We start from the raw sequence: 16,699 nt of genomic DNA on the forward strand, positions 1-16,699 counted from the left end.
GGAGCGGAACGGAGGGAGGCGGACTCTCTGTGTTCTGCCTGAGAGGTATGAGATGATCCATTCCAGAGCCTTCCCTTGGATGCCGGTGTCGTTGAGGCGTTGGACTAGTGTGCGGTGGCAGACAGTGTCAAATGCTGCGGAGAGGTCTAGGAGGATGAGTGCCGCTGTTTCGCCGTTGTCGAGCAGGGCTCGGATGTCGTCGGTGGCTGCGATGAGGGCGGTCTCGGTGCTGTGGTTGGCTCTGAATCCGGACTGTGATGGGTCGAGGGATCCGTTCGTCTCGAGGAAGGCGGCCAGTTGCTTGTTGACGACCTTCTCGATGACTTTGGCGGGGAAAGGAAGGAGCGAGATGGGGCGGAAGTTCTTGAGGTCGGTCGGGTCCGCTGTTGGTTTCTTCAGCAGAGCGCTGAGTTCGGCGTGCTTCCAGCTCTCCGGGAAAGTTGCTGTGTTGAAGGAGGTGTTGATGATGTCTCGGAGGTGGGGTGCGATGGTAGAGGCTGCCTTGTTGAAAACATGATGGGGGCACGGGTCGGTCGGAGATCCGGAGTGGATGGTGTTCATCATGCGTGACGTGTCTTCGGGGGTCACCTCGGTCCATGTCTGGAGGGTGGCGGCGGGGTGCGAAGGTACGGCCGATGGGTGCGGGGGTGAAATGTTGAAGCTGTTGTGGATGTTGGCGATCTTGCGGTGGAAGTACGAGGCGAGGGAGTCGCAGAGGTCCTGTGAGGGAGTGATGTCGTTGTTGCCGGTGCTGGGGTTGGAGAACTCCTTGACGATGTTGAAGAGCTCCTTGCTGTCGTGGGCGTTCTTGTCCAGTCGTTCCCGCAGAGATTTCTTCTTGGTGGTGCGGATGAGCTGGTGATGTCTGCGAGTGGCGAGTTTCAGTGCTGTTCTGTTGTCGGCGGTCTTGTTGAGGAGCCAGGCCTTCTCGAGGGTGCGGCAGGCCTTCTTGGAGTCCTTAAGTTCGTCGGTGAACCAGGGGGCCTTCTTGCTTCTGGGCCTGGTGAGGGGGTTCTTCAGTGGCGCGAGGTCGTCGGCACAGGAGGTCAGCCACTGCGTGAGGTCGAGGGCAGCTGTGTTAGGGTCCGTGGTCCTGACAGGTGGGCTCTGGCTGAGGGAGGTGGCGAGCTGGTCGGCGGTGATCTTGCTCCAGTTTCTGTGGGGAGCCTGCTTCGGGTGATGGTGGACCGTGTTCTTTCTGAAGCTGAAATGGACGCAGCTGTGGTCGGTCCAGTGAAGTCCGGTGGAGTGGCTGAAGGTGACGTGCTTGCTGGACGAGAAGAGTGGGTCGAGCGTGTGGCCGGCGAAGTGGGTGGGGGTGTTGACCAGTTGCTGAAGTCCGAGGTTGGCGAGGTTATCCAGCAGGGCGGTGGTGTTGCGGTCATTGTTGTTCTCCAGGTGGAAGTTGAGGTCCCCGAGGAGGATGTAGTCGGCGGAGGGGAGGGCGTGAGGGCTGATGAAGTCGGCGATGTCTTCGCAGAACTGTGCGCGTGGTCCCGGGGGTCTGTAGATGAGGGTGCCTCTGAGGGTAGTCTTGGGGTCGGTGTGGATCTGGAAGTGCAGGTATTCGGCGGCGTTGAATACGTCGATGGAGTCAGTCGAGATGCGAATGGTGCTCTTGTGTACGATGGCGATGCCTCCTCCGGTCTGGTTGACGCGATCCTTCCTGATGATCTTGTAGCCGTCCGGGATGGCAATGGCGATGTCGGGGGCTGAAGAGTCGTTCATCCAGGTTTCCGTGAGGAAGGCGACGTCTGGAGATGCAGTGTCGAGGAGGTTCCAGAGTTCCACGGCGTGTCTGTGGACGTAGCGGGTGTTGAGCAGGATGCACTTGAGGTGGTTGCTGTTGTCCGTCTTGGTGGGCGTGGTGCTTGTTTGGAGGCAGGAGAAGTTGCAGGATCTGCAGGCGAAGGGTCCATGGGTGCGTTGCGGGGACGCTCGGTAGCATCCGGTGGCTCGGGCGGTTTTGAGTGCGATGAGCGTAGCGAAGTCGTAGGTCCTGCGGGGGGGCTGGCGGGCGCGGGGACCAGGGGGTCTGGCGCTGGGCGCGGTCCAGGCGCGGACGGGCGCAGACGGGCTTACCTTTGGCGCACCTTCGGCGCACATAAGGCGTGCCCGCTGCGCGCGTCCGCTGCGCGGTCGCTGAGGGGGCGTCATAAATAAGGAGCCGGGAGGGAGGGTCAGCGGGAGGCGGGAGCGGGGTGGCCAATGGGCAGGGAGGGGGGGCGGGACAGAAGGAGGAGGCGGGAGTAGGAGTGTGCGCCTGGGGCAGCGGCGCCGAGAAAACGGCGGGAAAATCGGCGGGAAGCGACGGAGCCCAAGGAGTGACCAGGTAAGTGGCGGTGGTCAGCGGGCGTGGGGAGTGAAGGTAGCGGCGTGGGTGGCGACCAGGAAGCAGCAGGCGGTACCTGGGAGGCGGCGGAGGCGAGATGCAGGCAGCGGCGTCAGGTAGGTGGTCAGCGGAGGCAGGTAGGTAGCAGCAGTGGGAGGGAGCGTCCGTCTGTGCAGGCACAGGGGGTCGCACTGACCAGCACGCGGGGTCCCCTTAAATAAGGAGCCGGGAGGGAGGGTCAGCGGGAGGCGGGAGCGGGGTGGCCAATGGGCAGGGAGGGGGGGCGGGACAGAAGGAGGAGGCGGGAGTGGGAGTGTGCGCCTGGGGCAGCGGCGCCGAGAAAACGGCGGGAAAATCGGCGGGAAGCGACGGAGCCCAAGGAGTGACCAGGTAAGTGGCGGTGGTCAGCGGGCGTGGGGAGTGAAGGTAGCGGCGTGGGTGGCGACCAGGAAGCAGCAGGCGGTACCTGGGAGGCGGCGGAGGCGAGATGCAGGCAGCGGCGTCAGGTAGGTGGTCAGCGGAGGCAGGTAGGTAGCAGCAGTGGGAGGGAGCGTCCGTCTGTGCAGGCACAGGGGGTCGCACTGACCAGCACGCGGGGTCCCCTTAAATAAGGAGCCGGGAGGGAGGGTCAGCGGGAGGCGGGAGCGGGGTGGCCAATGGGCAGGGAGGGGGGGCGGGACAGAAGGAGGAGGCGGGAGTGGGAGTGTGCGCCTGGGGCAGCGGCGCCGAGAAAACGGCGGGAAAATCGGCGGGAAGCGACGGAGCCCAAGGAGTGACCAGGTAAGTGGCGGTGGTCAGCGGGCATGGGGAGTGAAGGTAGCGGCGTGGGTGGCGACCAGGAAGCAGCAGGCGGTACCTGGGAGGCGGCGGAGGCGAGATGCAGGCAGCGGCGTCAGGTAGGTGGTCAGCGGAGGCAGGTAGGTAGCAGCAGTGGGAGGGAGCGTCCGTCTGTGCAGGCACAGGGGGTCGCACTGACCAGCACGCGGGGTCCCCTTAAATAAGGAGCCGGGAGGGAGGGTCAGCGGGAGGCGGGAGCGGGGTGGCCAATGGGCAGGGAGGGGGGGCGGGACAGAAGGAGGAGGCGGGAGTGGGAGTGTGCGCCTGGGGCAGCGGCGCCGAGAAAACGGCGGGAAAATCGGCGGGAAGCGACGGAGCCCAAGGAGTGACCAGGTAAGTGGCGGTGGTCAGCGGGCGTGGGGAGTGAAGGTAGCGGCGTGGGTGGCGACCAGGAAGCAGCAGGCGGTACCTGGGAGGCGGCGGAGGCGAGATGCAGGCAGCGGCGTCAGGTAGGTGGTCAGCGGAGGCAGGTAGGTAGCAGCAGTGGGAGGGAGCGTCCGTCTGTGCAGGCACAGGGGGTTCCGCCTCATCTCCGGACCACCACCTCCTCCCAGGCCTTCAAAACTGACCTCAAAGCTCTCCTCCTTCAAAGACACTTCCAAATTTAATTCACACCCTCTATTTTCTAAAGGAAGTCCTTCCATTATAGGAAATTCTTTTCTCCATGCCTATAGAAGTGCCTTCCCAGTGTGTTCTTATGTTTTGAGTGTCTGCCATTTAGTGCAGTATTATACCTTCGACTTGTACTTTGTACTCTTTTGTAACATGCACACGTCACCTTTCCTTTTGTAACGTATCATTTGCTACCTCTTGTATTTTGTTTGCTTTTGATACATGCACAATTGCCACCATTGCCTCATGTAACGTAACGTTTGTTTTAGTATTTTGAGTGTCTGCCATTTATTGCAGTTTTTTACTTCTACGTGTACTTTGTATGCTTTTGTAACCTGCACACATGTCACTTTTTCCTTTTGTAGCATATCGTCAGCTACCTCTTGTATTCTGTTTGCTCTTGATACTTGCACAATTGTCACTATTGCCTCATGTAACATAACGTTTGCTTTTGTAACATGCTCACTTGTAATTTTTCTCCTCATGTATCATCACTGTTCCTATTGTGAAGCGCTCTGACACCTTCGGGTAAAGTCCGCGCTATATAAAATCGCAATTAAATAAAAAATAAATACAAATTATCAGGGATGTCAGACCGCATTTAGTCTCTCCTGAAGCTACGTCTCTGCCTGGACGGGAAACAACAGGGGTGTCGTGCCCTCCCCGAACAGCCGCCAGCTCCTAGGACTCATGCCACTAAGAATGAAAGCGAAAGTACCGCTACAAAATTGTTTGTTTTTGCTGGCGCAGCGATACTTGGAATGTGAGCACACGCTGCGAGCCAGCTATAGAACCGGTTGCCGCTCGACCAGCCCGGGACCCCAAAACTGCGAGGGACTTTGCAGGGTCTACGCTGACGTGAAAAGTTCCTTAGAGACTCCTCGCACTCTGTCGTATGTGACCTTGGGGAGGACTGCCTTGATGTCAAAGCAGTGCCAGTGAGTACGATCGGCTAACGCGCTCAGTGCAAACCGGCGTCTTCGGGGGCAGAAGCAGGGTGCAATTTGGGAATATGTTTTTGTACCGCTCGTATTTATGTGCTTTGATATGCGGTTATGCAGAAAAAAGCGGGACGGGAAAATAAAATGTTTGCCTAAAATCACAACATTTGGCTAAATGAGGAATCCAGGATTAATCCCATGTTTTCAGGTTTCGCTTTGTACAAATCAACCACTAAATGCGTGTTTATGTGTATTTCCCTTTTACCTCCGTTATCAATGCTTTTCTTTGAACTCTCTCCGTGTGAGTGTAAAGCGAGGAAGGAAGGCAGAAGCCACTCAAAAGCTCGGCTGGTTTTGGGCTCGAGGTTCCAGACCTCAAGCTGAGATAGAGCCCGGCCCGAGCTTCCAGTGGGTCGCCCACCTATTTTTTTTTGGTTTGCTTTAGGACCCATTAAGGCCCTCCAGAACCTCTAGTGGTCATTCTGAATTCCGAGCACGCTGAGATCTGAGCATATTGGTTTCTTTATAGGCATTTAAGGGTCTTATTTCGAGATATTCTTATTTACCTCAAACTCTATTCTAGGCACCTGGTCCGAGATCTTTTGTTCTGTTTTTCAGCTTTTTAAAACACAGCAGAATACGAGATTGTTGCATTTGGTTGCAGATCATAAGCTTCCAATAAATATTGTCTCAGGTCTTCAGTTTTATATTGGTGTTTCACGCTTATATAAATGACGATGTACTAAACGCCTAATACATATCTAAATTGCATGGCAGAGTTGATGCTGGTAAAATAGCTCAGTGGGTTAATGCTCAGTCTACATATCGGAAACCGGTGTAAGTCTCCGCTGCTGGAGAGATTAACTCAGTCTTTCATTCTTTGGAGGCCGACTAATTATAAAGCAAATATAAAAACATATACATACAAGGGTGGGGGGAAGTTCTGGTCAGCCCTCTTCATTAATTGGTCTGTGTAACTATCAATCATATTTTGCTTTGCCCACAAAAGAATGGGTGCACTGTGAGTGAAGTTCCCCTACACGCATTAAAACTATGAAGGGTTACAAACTCCTCATGCATACAAGGCCCTTCACAACACCAGACCAACATACGTGAAAAACCGCCTCTCCTTCCACACACCCAAAAGACACCTCCGATCAGCCGACACACATCTGCAAGCCCAGAACGGGAGGAAAATCCTTCACCTACCTTGCAGCCAAGGCCTGGAACGACCTCCCCCCTCCACCTACGGCAAGCACCCACGCTGCCCCAGTTCAGGAAGGACCTCAAGACCTAGTTCTTCGGAAGACCCCAGCACTCAACAGAGCCGCCCCCCTGTACCGCCCAGCGCCTTGAGACCCTCGGGGGGAGTAGTTGCGCTTTACCAACCCCTGACTGATTCGTTGATGCCTGTTCTAAGCACACCTTATATGCAATAGATTGCTTTTTGCATTTACAAATGTAGCTTTTTTTATTTATTTGTAATCCTTGAATTTTTGTGGCATTTGCTTGCTATTAAAAGGGGGGGGGGGTGGATTTGCGGCTGAGCAGTTTGCCAGGGCCGGTTTCTGTTCCCAATCCGGCCCAGGCTACACCCCTCTTACCTTAGTCACCATTTTTTAGAAAGCCTTTTTGTTCAACTTGATTTATTATATAATACATGTAACACATTGTACTGATGAACCACTTCAAAGAATTGAGGATAAAGAATTAAGGATAAAACTTTCATCTTTGATGCAAGACAGATGTCCACCTAGAGGTTGAAATGCACAACCAGGAAACCTGGGATAAATCTCAGCTCCTCTGCTCGATCTCACTGTCTGGTCCTGGGCCATTACATTATTTCACGGTTCCTCCTTTTACTTTACCTTCACATTTGAGAACACCTGGAAATACATCAGTTCAGGATGCGGAGATATAGAAAAAGAACTCTTTCAATTATTTTGAAAGACATTAAAATTGCTTCATCTCTAATAACGACATGGGCCACCCATGGGACAGACTTAGATAGAATGGAGCTGACTTGCCTCGTGGTTTACTGGTGGCATCATCCTTGTGACGGGGGATGGGCATGCCATGCATATTAGGAAGTTCATGTTCAGAAACTATAACTTCTAAACAATGCCACTCAATGCAGGGATACGATCGAATGACCTAAAGTGAAATGCTACTCCAAGTAAGCTTTTTTTAAAGTTCGAAGACTCACATTTTTACTAGACCTTTGGTCCACTAGTTACATGGCAAATATTTTGAAGGTTGGTGTTGTGTTATGGCTCTTAGAGCCAAGCCAGACCCTTGGCTCGGCTCCGGAGCAGATTGCCCTGTTAATTTGCTGACTCAGCCACTTTTATTTAAGAGTAAAATCTCTATCGCTACAGTTAGCCAAAGCCAGACCCACTGGAATTGCCAATGCTTGTTTTATATGTTGCCGCTGCCGCATTTTACCTGCTTGGAACGCATAGGTTTCCATTCTGACCCATGCATGCTTGTCACTGTCGATAGTAAAAGCTCAGTAACTTACAGCACTATTTTATTGTCATTCAAAAAACTGTATACCTCGTCACTTCACTGGGAATCCGTTTTGTCTTCTATGGGTTGCAGACAATTCTATTCAGCGCGTGCATCAGGCCCATTGTCCCCACCACGAGAGAGGTGAGAGTACAATTGGGCGAGCCATCTAAGGCTCGAGCCAGGATCGAGCCAGAGACCTGACTCTGGCTCAGTTCGAGGTCCAGGTGGACCTTCGAGCCGAACACGAACCGAGCTCTAATGTGACCTGTGTGTGCCACCCTCGCCCTACTTGAAAGCTGAGAATTAAAAACAACTCTTTTGGGATTGGAGAAAATGAGGCGGCCATCAAGCGGGTGAACTGAATGATGTGAAGTCAGAATGTCGGGGACACATCCTGGCTTCTCTACTTGACCAAATTGTGTGATCCTAAGCAAATGTTTTATTTCCCAGAGCCTCTTTTTTCTTCTATATTACATATGAGCGCCCCATCCAATACGTAAGTTCAATGTGTGTGATGTATACATGTTAAAGAAATACCTTTTTTAAATTTTACAGTGAGCATCATATTTGCACATGATGTTTGTTCCGAGATTTAGCTCGGCTGGGGAGCAGGCTCTTTTTAGGGCCAGGCCAGACGCCTGGGTCGGTTCTGCTTCGGCTGTCCCTGTTGGTTTGTTGGCTCACCCACCTCTAGTGAGAGGAGAGTGTTGCAGCACGTGTTACACCAGGAACATAGCAGCTGCTGCGTGTCAAATAAACAACCCCTTAGCAAGGCCTTTGCTGTAAAAACAAGTTGGCCGAATACATTCTTGTATTTAACCCAGCCAGGGAAGCATTCACTGCCTTTCGGCCTCATATCAAAAGATTTACACAAGGAAGTGTGGAGACAGAAGCCCTCCCTCCCACCACCAAAAACTGAACTTAAAATTCCTCCTCCCAGAATAAAAGGTGCTTAGTACAGATATTGTGAAGCCACACGCGATGTGGCCAGATGATGTAATTGTGGTCACAGGGATATTAAATCATATGGTGAAGTGGGTGATTTTCGGATTATTGCTATGCTTCCAGTTTCAGAAATCCTGGTTTAGAGTTTTTGGCAGGCCAGACGACTCCTTTGTCTGTTTGTAAACCCTACCAACAAGCTATTTATGATATACAAGTAAACATGATCGAGTATCACACAGAGCCACGCCGAGACTTCCTGTTAGACGCCATGCAGTTAATCCAAATCCCAAAAAACACACCTCCCATGCCCGCATCTGGAGGAAGGGCTGGTCCTAGGACTTTTGGGGCAGAAAGAAAGGGAATGTGTGAGCCCCCCTAATTTGCATACAATGTGAAATAACAGAAAATGACATCATAGGATGTGCCAACAATTGACTGCTGTTAAATGAATTTCAAGAAGTAACTTTTTTGGTGCCCATATCAGTCAAGCAAAACAAAAACATACGTATTAACATTAATAAAATAATCAATTTCAATTAACTGTGATACATTATATTAGTAACACTGGATGGAAGAGTTTGGCCTACATCTCTCCAAAATGTATAAGTTCAATCAAATGTTAATTTGTTTCCAGATTAGTGCATTACATACGTATATGTGTACACTGTATTTATATAGCGCAAACCAAGCTGAAAGGCTGCTGAGCACTGTACAGGGTCAAAGGCACAGTCAACTTGTGATAGGAGGAGTAGATGGTTTGTGGATTGTGACCACATCATGATTTCGGTTTTTTAAGACGTCGAGTATTCTCTGTTTCCTAAATTGGAGCTGACATTGGGCTGTCGGATGCATATGGGAATAACATTCCAGATATTTGGGGCATAGATGGGAAAGGCTTTTTCAGTTTTTTTGTTTTTTTTAGCACTTCTTCCATCTGAAGATGTCCTTGCTACAGGTGTGTAGAGAGCCACTGGAGATGACAAGCTTGTCATCCAAGAAGACAGCGGTGTCAGTCGTATAGTGAAACCGCCACATTAGCAGCAGAGCACTGTACTGGGCCAATGGCAGCCATAATGTCAAGGAGTGATTGGAAAGGTAGCTGGCCTGTGGACTGTTAACACATTGTGATAGCTGTGTAGATAATGCAGCTGAGCTTGAAGATGGTGCGGGCTGGCAAGGATGGCCTGTGGAGTTCCATTACGGTGTTATGATGTGGTCATAATTCTTCATGCCCTATTGAGGTGTGCTGCAGCATGTAGAATGGCCTTAAAGGGGCCAGTGAGGATTAAAATGGCAAGATAGTTTCCCAGATCCCCAGTGCAAGATAGGGTATGTGCAAAACAGATATGAAAGCAAATAAAACTGTTGAAAATAACTTGATTTCAATTAAAGGCATCCCTCTAGTCAGTGAAAAACACCAGAAACTACCGGAATACAATAACATGTAGGCTAAAAGGGTCACATGTCATGTGCAATGAGCCAAGGCCACAACACCCCTATCAACATCCTCTGAAGACTTTAAATCAGGGGTCTCCAACCTATTCTGTAGTGAGATCTATTTCTGCTCAAGAAAAGTCTTCCCGAGCTACTAGCACATTTTATACCTTTAAAATAGTGACTACGCTATGACCACCCAAAGCAAGATTTTCAGTAGTTACCAAGTATACCAAGTGCGGATACCAGCAGAAATGCTGGGAAAAAGTTCTTCAATATTAAATTCCTCCCCTTGACTTATGAATTAACATTCAAATCTTGACATGCCCAGTGGCACAAAGGATATAAGCACAGCAGTTCGTCTCCCCAGCTCAGCTTGAATTATCATTCATCAGTTTCTGAAAATGCCCATTTTTCTATCTAATACTACTTTCCACTGTGGGCAAACAAACTCAATTTTACAGAAGAAACCCCATATTTGAAAACTAAAACTGCCTTTAAAATTTCAGTTTTCAGTTTTTGAGAAATGTACAGTCTCAAAACATCAGCTTGTCATTTTCATCATGTACTCCCATGTACAAATGCCTCATATGGACAGACTACTTTGAATTCCCAGGTATTACAGTCATATGCCATGGATGCTCACCATTGGTATAGGAAACAATGGTCCTAGACTTCTTTAAAGCTACAATTCAGTTATGAAAAACATTCATTAGTCAAAGGGCATCCAGTACATATAGAATTAGCATTGTATCATTAATGTACCACCATTTTCTTTACAATACAAACAAGTATATCCTCAAAAGACACAAAGGCACAAAATATCGCTCCAATAGTGACTGTTTATTATTTAGTTACTTTCCTAACAGATCACCATATTCAATGCTCCAAATAGAGAAAGAGGTTGATCCAAGGGGAGTGTAAAAAAGGAAAGTGCTCGCGAGGGAGGGCAGATATAAAGGAGGGGAATACAAAAGGCAAATTCAATCTCTTTCTCTATTTAGAGCATTGCATATGGTGATCTGTTATAAAAGTAACTAAGTAATGAATGTTTTTCATAACTGAATTGTAGCTTTAAAGAAGTCTAGGACCGTTGTTTCCTATACCAATCGTTACCCAGGTCCGTGGACAATTGTGGGTTACCCCATTATATCATAATGGATTCTCACCATAGCACCACGGATGCCTGGATTATGCCAGCAAGGCCCACCACTATACTAGGGCCACAGTTGTGCCAAGGCTGGAAACCAGAAGGATCAGGGATAAGACCACATATCAGTCATGACCATTAATATGCCAGAAATAGGTGCATATAGGCCAGTCATGCTCAGAGTAGGTCTGTGATGGCTGCCAGCATACCACAACTAGACCAAAAATACTAAAATAGTCAAGGATGACCATTATTATGCCAGTGGCACTATTTGTCAGGAATGGACACAATTATGCCAAATATAACACTCTTATGATGGGGCTAGCTGCATATATATTTGGCGGTTCTTGGCACCAGGCTCAGTTTCAGGAAGCAATAGTGTTTATTATGGGCACACATACATGTTGATGAATCTCTTCATTTTCTCTGGTCTGGATCATACCCTGTTCTCCTCAGGTCTTGAGCTGATCATGCATCTAACTGACACATTTTCACTCTGACTCCTGCAGCCCCGCACTTTGGTGGGTAAGCACTGATTACAGCTCAGGCTACTGCTGCCATTCTTTTTTGATGGTGCACTGTTCACACACATGTTGTGACTGAAAAAGGAGGGACTATAACATGGGCAATCTCCTTGTGGCTTAATTATATTGAGATTGGATACAGACTGTCGTGTAGCAGGTCCTATAAGCTGGCACAGTGTGTGTTTGAGTGTTAGTATGAGTTACTGTGATAAGTTTGGCTGGCTGTCACTCTTAGGGTCTTGAGATGATCAGTGCTGCCTTCTTTAATAGGCACCTACTCTGAAATTGATACTGGGCTTGACTTCACCTCAGAGAGCTACTTTGAAGGTACAGGCGAGCTACCAGTAGCTCCCGAGCTACTCGTTGGAGTCCCCTGCTTTAAATGATCCGATACTTGTAAATAGTATACAATTATAAGGGCCGAGAGGGAATTTAATTTTGTAAATTAGCATGATGCAGTTTCAGTTGGAAGATTTGAGATACACCTCTTCTCATTTGATTTCTCCTAATTTTGAGCGAAACCTGGAAAGCACACGTTTAAATGCAATTAAATCATGCGAGCCAGTCCCACTAACCGTTCCATTTCCTTGGATCTCACAATGCTGGGCTATGACTGCAAGGCCCATGGGAGAGAGGCAAGACCTCTAGGGCTGTGTCTCGTCAATATTTTACCACCATGGATAGTATTTTAAGGTCTAAAACAGAGCAAAAAAGCAAAATCTCTCAATAGAACATCTAGGGATATAACAATATAGAACAAATTATCCGAGCCTCATCAGCTAATTAAAATCTCTCAAATTGGAAGTGCTCAAAATATAAAGACAAATGGTGTAAGCAGAGGTCTTCAAATTGGGACGAGGCTCCCCTAGTGGACATCAATTTATCATACGGGGTCATCAGCCTCAGCAGTGGCTGGGATTAATTGAAGCATTTCATCCTTCACTTTTTTGTATACTTTGGTGAGTCGTTCTAGGTGAGATGGGTATGTCCAGATGTGGGTCCCATTCACACTGTGTCACTGAAACCAAGCAATACCTGGCTGATAATCCCAAAGTAGGGTCACACCTATCCTAGGTTGCTTGTGTTCTGGGTCAGGGAAAACCTAGCCTGGTAGTTCGGTCTGTTCCCACTGGAACAGGGTCAAGACTGGTATGCATATGGCTGGGTCCAAACCGAGGTGGCATGATGTGCAAAATAACGATGGAGTGGGATGCAGCCTGAGTAATTACCATTTTCTGTGAGTAATTAAAGCATTTAATCCATCACTTTTTAAATACTTTTTGTGCACAGTAAAATACAGCCATAAGTTTGGCGCATTGGACCCATAACCCCACAAGGCCATGGTCCCGCTGCACTTGCTTCACTATTGATAGCTTTGGCCTTCAGAGGGGCCGCTTGTCCTGGGCATTCCAGCCATGGCCCAGTGCTGCAAGACCCAGAACAACAGGCTTCCCCTCCCTTGGGCCTCTCAGTACTGGACCTTTGCTGATAGACTTAGGGGAGAATGGACGCCATCTGACCTTCGCAGCTCTGGATCATGGTTGTGAGGTGCACGAGAGAAGGGACCAGTGGCATAGTAATGTAGCCATGGTCCAATATGCAAGAAAATGATGGAGAACCGTAAAACCCAGTCATAGTCTGTGTGCATTGGGTCCAGAACACCCATTAACCCCGGAGCCTCTGCACCTGCTTCACTTCTGACAGCTACACTACTGAGACAGGCCCCTATTGAGCCTCACTGCCATACTCCTGCTCTGCAAAGCTCATGGACTGGTGCATCCTCTCCTGAGTGTTCAACCACAGGCAGCTGCAATGCCCAGAGGAGGGAGGGCTTCTACCAGGCATCACAGCTCTGGAACATGGCTGTAACGCCCATGGAAGAGAGGCAAGTAGCACATGAATGGTGCCATGGGTGCTGGTCCAAAGTAAAAGCACCCCTCACTCTTCTCTACTGGTTGCACAGTAAAATAATATGTAAAGAAGTGGTTCTGTCGGGAGAGCAACAATTCCTTTGTTCAATGCATGTTCAAAACTTTACAAACTTATTGTAAAAAATGGTTCAACAACACTTTTCAAGAACCAAATTGGGATACAAGGAACACACTACAAAGACAAATAATTTTTGGGTAAAAAATGACAATTTGTATTGTATGAGTGTTATGTACACATATTAATGAATATGGCTGTCAATAAAACAATACAGTACACGGCAATAAAGTGATTGAAGTGCCACAAAGGTGAATTGTGGTGATAAGTGAAAAAGTGCTATACATATATTATACAAATAGGTAACATATAAGACAAATAACAGTTATGTTGTACTGTCCATTCCTTAAAGCATGAATACACGACCCAAGTGTGACTTTATACTGGGGTCAGGGAAGCTGCATGGACTAGTGTGACTGCAATGTCACAAGCGCAGTTTAATAGGCGTCAGAGGCGGGTCTTCATCAACTGATGAAGACCCGCTTCTGATGCATAGTAAACTGCGCTTCTGCCCAGGGTCGAAATGTCGACGTTGCAGTCACAACCTCCTGGAGTAAACCCTGACTGCTCTCAATTGCAAATTTTGAGCGAAAAAGTTTAGAAAATGAACTTTGGTATTTAAAAATAATTAAATAGTCTTAAGCTTTGAAACACCAGTGGTAAGTATCAGTATCTACCAGACATGCTGTCCAGTAAGTGTCCACTGCCACAGCTAGTACATTGTAAGCATTGAACTAGGATATTTGACATCTAGTCCCAGTTTTATTATGGAAATAATCAGTATGGGGCCTATTAGGATGACGGGCGGCTCGCCCCCGCTGGGCTGGCGGGGGCGATCCGACCGTCATCCATGCCTGAATGACCCCCCGCCATATTAGGATGGCTGGGGGGTCTGCGGCGGATGGGAAAACCGCCCGCCGTTTTTCTGCCCGTCAACGAGTCGACCGGGCAGAAAAGGGGCTCAATATAGTGGCGGTGTCTGCAAGACACCGCCATCCATATTAACATTCAGGCGCAGATTGGCCTTTGAAAGGCATGCGGTCTTCGCTGTTGGGGGCCCATAGCGGGCCCCCAGGATGCTGGGGGGTGGGGGTGCACATGTGGGGTACCTATGGTACCCCCCTTCATTTTCATGCACAAGTTGTCAGGCACCGCGCGGTGCCTGTCACGTTTTGTGCATGCAAATGCACTACATGCATTTTTTACATTGCGGCGGGTGCTGCTTACAGCACTGCCCGCCGCAATGTAAAAAATGCGGGATGCGCCCGCCATTGTGGCGGGCGCATCTTAATTCGTATGGCGAGACTGCCGCAACAATGGCGGGCGGTCCCTTTAGCCGTTGCGGTGGCGGGCGGACTATGTCCACCCGCCATCGCAATAGACCCCTATGTTCTAAAGCTGAGCATGGCCGATAACAGAGTGGAGATTACCTGTGAAGGCAGCACCTTCGCCTTGCCATCAGAATCACTGACACCCCATTTGTGGTCTAGTTAACTAGTTGGAGATATGTAACCAGGAGATATGTTTTTTTATCCTGGACTCACATTTGGCCAAATTGTCTGTTTGTGGCCATCACTTTTCTGAATTTATTGCCAGGGCCACTGGAACTATGCGATTGTGTGGTCGCTGCATTTTTCTTATCACTATAGATGTGCTGCATTTGCCAAATCATCTGCTGCACAATCTGAAGGTTTTAGCAAAACAATGTTTGTTTCTACCTTAAATGGTTCACAAGTGTCTAATAACACAACAACACATGTTGCTGTGCAGCCGAAGATCCTTTGCAAGGCTAGATAGGGTACATTTATGTTGCTTATTTCTTTATTTGGATGTTAAACTGGTGCTGAATAAGTGCAACCAATGCCCAGCCAGTGTTAATGAGTGCAAAAGTGACAATATAGTGAAGTAATACCATCATAAAATGTGCCATATTACGCCATATAATATATGCCTTTTCTTGGTGCATAATTTACTCATCCATGCTGCATAATTTAATCCTCCCCTGCCACATAATTTCACTGGCCCTGTTTATTGCTCTGCTGCTCATTTTTGGCAAGTTTGGAAGTATTTTGATTCAATGCTAAAACTGCTAGTCTCCGAGAATTTTTAAAATGTACTAGCATTCCTGAGAGAAGGGACATGCCAAGTCATATGTAATAGTCATCTAAATGCAGTGAAGTGGTAAATACGTATCATTTGAACCAAGCAAGTACTGCAGTCCTGCGTCTACAAATTTAACAAACTGTTTGATCCTGGACAAGTAACACTCTCCCTGTGCCTCTTCCATTGATCTGACAATACGGCAGCACTTTGAAACAGGCTTAATGAGAGAAGTAGACACTAAAGGCTAGTTCAGCTCGAGGTCCAGTTGGAACCACAAGTCTAGAAGAGCCTAGCTTTCATTTGGCTTCTGCCTGCAACCCCCTGTCTAACAAGGATGTAGACCTGCTGGCTTTGTAACTGGGGAACCAGGTTCCAGTCTTGGTGTCAGCTCAAGAGCGTGTGATTATGAGCAAATCACTTAATCTTCTTGTGCCTAAAAATAATATGCCCTTGTGTAATGCAACCGGTTCTCAGGTAAAGCACATTAAGTCATGTTTGTGCAAGATAACACTGCAAAAAATTGGGTTTCAGTCCTCATTCAAGGCTGTTTGCATCTAGGGTTCCCACCTGGCTAATTTTCTGTCTTCTTCTTCTTCTTGTCCTGGCTGGTACAAAAATAGGCAAATCACCTAAAGCAATTATTTTTAGCCCCTATTTATGCATAATAGAAAGAGCAATTATAAACAGAACACACATTTAAACATGTTCTAGAGCTGCGTTCGATCCCCGAGTAATAAGGTAAACATAGACAGAAACGTCTAGTTACAAATCAATACATACGATTGTGTGTCCCGGCCTTTGCAGACTCATAAAACAGCAACAAATGGCCTGGATTTTTCTCCTGGAAAGGTGGCATCCTTATTTGCACCCCAAGAGTTGAAGGTGATACTGAACCTGCATGGCGCAGGATCCCTGCTATGCAGCAGCGCCCCTCTGCCAGGCACTGACTAGCATCTCCTTCACAGCCTAACAAGGGCTTAAATTGAGAGTAGGTCGTCTTTCCGAAAGGGCCTTCCCAATTCCTGGCAACTACACATGCCTGCGAGTCCCAGGAGAGAAGTGCCTCTCCCTTGGTCCTCGCACCGATGGTGCAAGGGTGTGATGCCCAGGTCATCGGGTGGGGGAGGCGGGTGTGGGGGGGCGGATACCATATTTTCATTTTAGAGATTGTCCCCCGAAGAAGGGTTGGATCCGAAATGCATTGGGATGTGACTAATAATCCCTGTGGATTGTATAAACAGATGATTATATACGTTGTTTGTAATGATGACCACAATTACAATTACGTAACATCATGGAGCATTTACCATCTGGAACACATTGA

The 16,699-nt window shown here is 48.5% G+C and overlaps 1 protein-coding gene across 1 annotated transcript in view; it reads left to right on the forward strand.

Moving 5' to 3' along the window:
* The first annotated feature begins 4,532 nt into the window (after positions 1–4,532).
* The window catches only part of LOC146809995 (uncharacterized), a 370,052-nt gene continuing 357,885 nt past the window's right edge, over positions 4,533–16,699 (forward strand). Inside the window, exon 1 of the mRNA XM_085616871.1 lies at positions 4,533–4,719. The gene's annotated coding sequence lies outside the window, so the exon portion shown is untranslated. The remainder of the gene's footprint in view (positions 4,720–16,699) is intronic.

This window comes from Triturus cristatus, chromosome 7, assembly GCF_964204655.1.
Source record: "Triturus cristatus chromosome 7, aTriCri1.1, whole genome shotgun sequence".
Taxonomy (NCBI): Eukaryota; Metazoa; Chordata; class Amphibia; order Caudata; family Salamandridae; genus Triturus; species Triturus cristatus.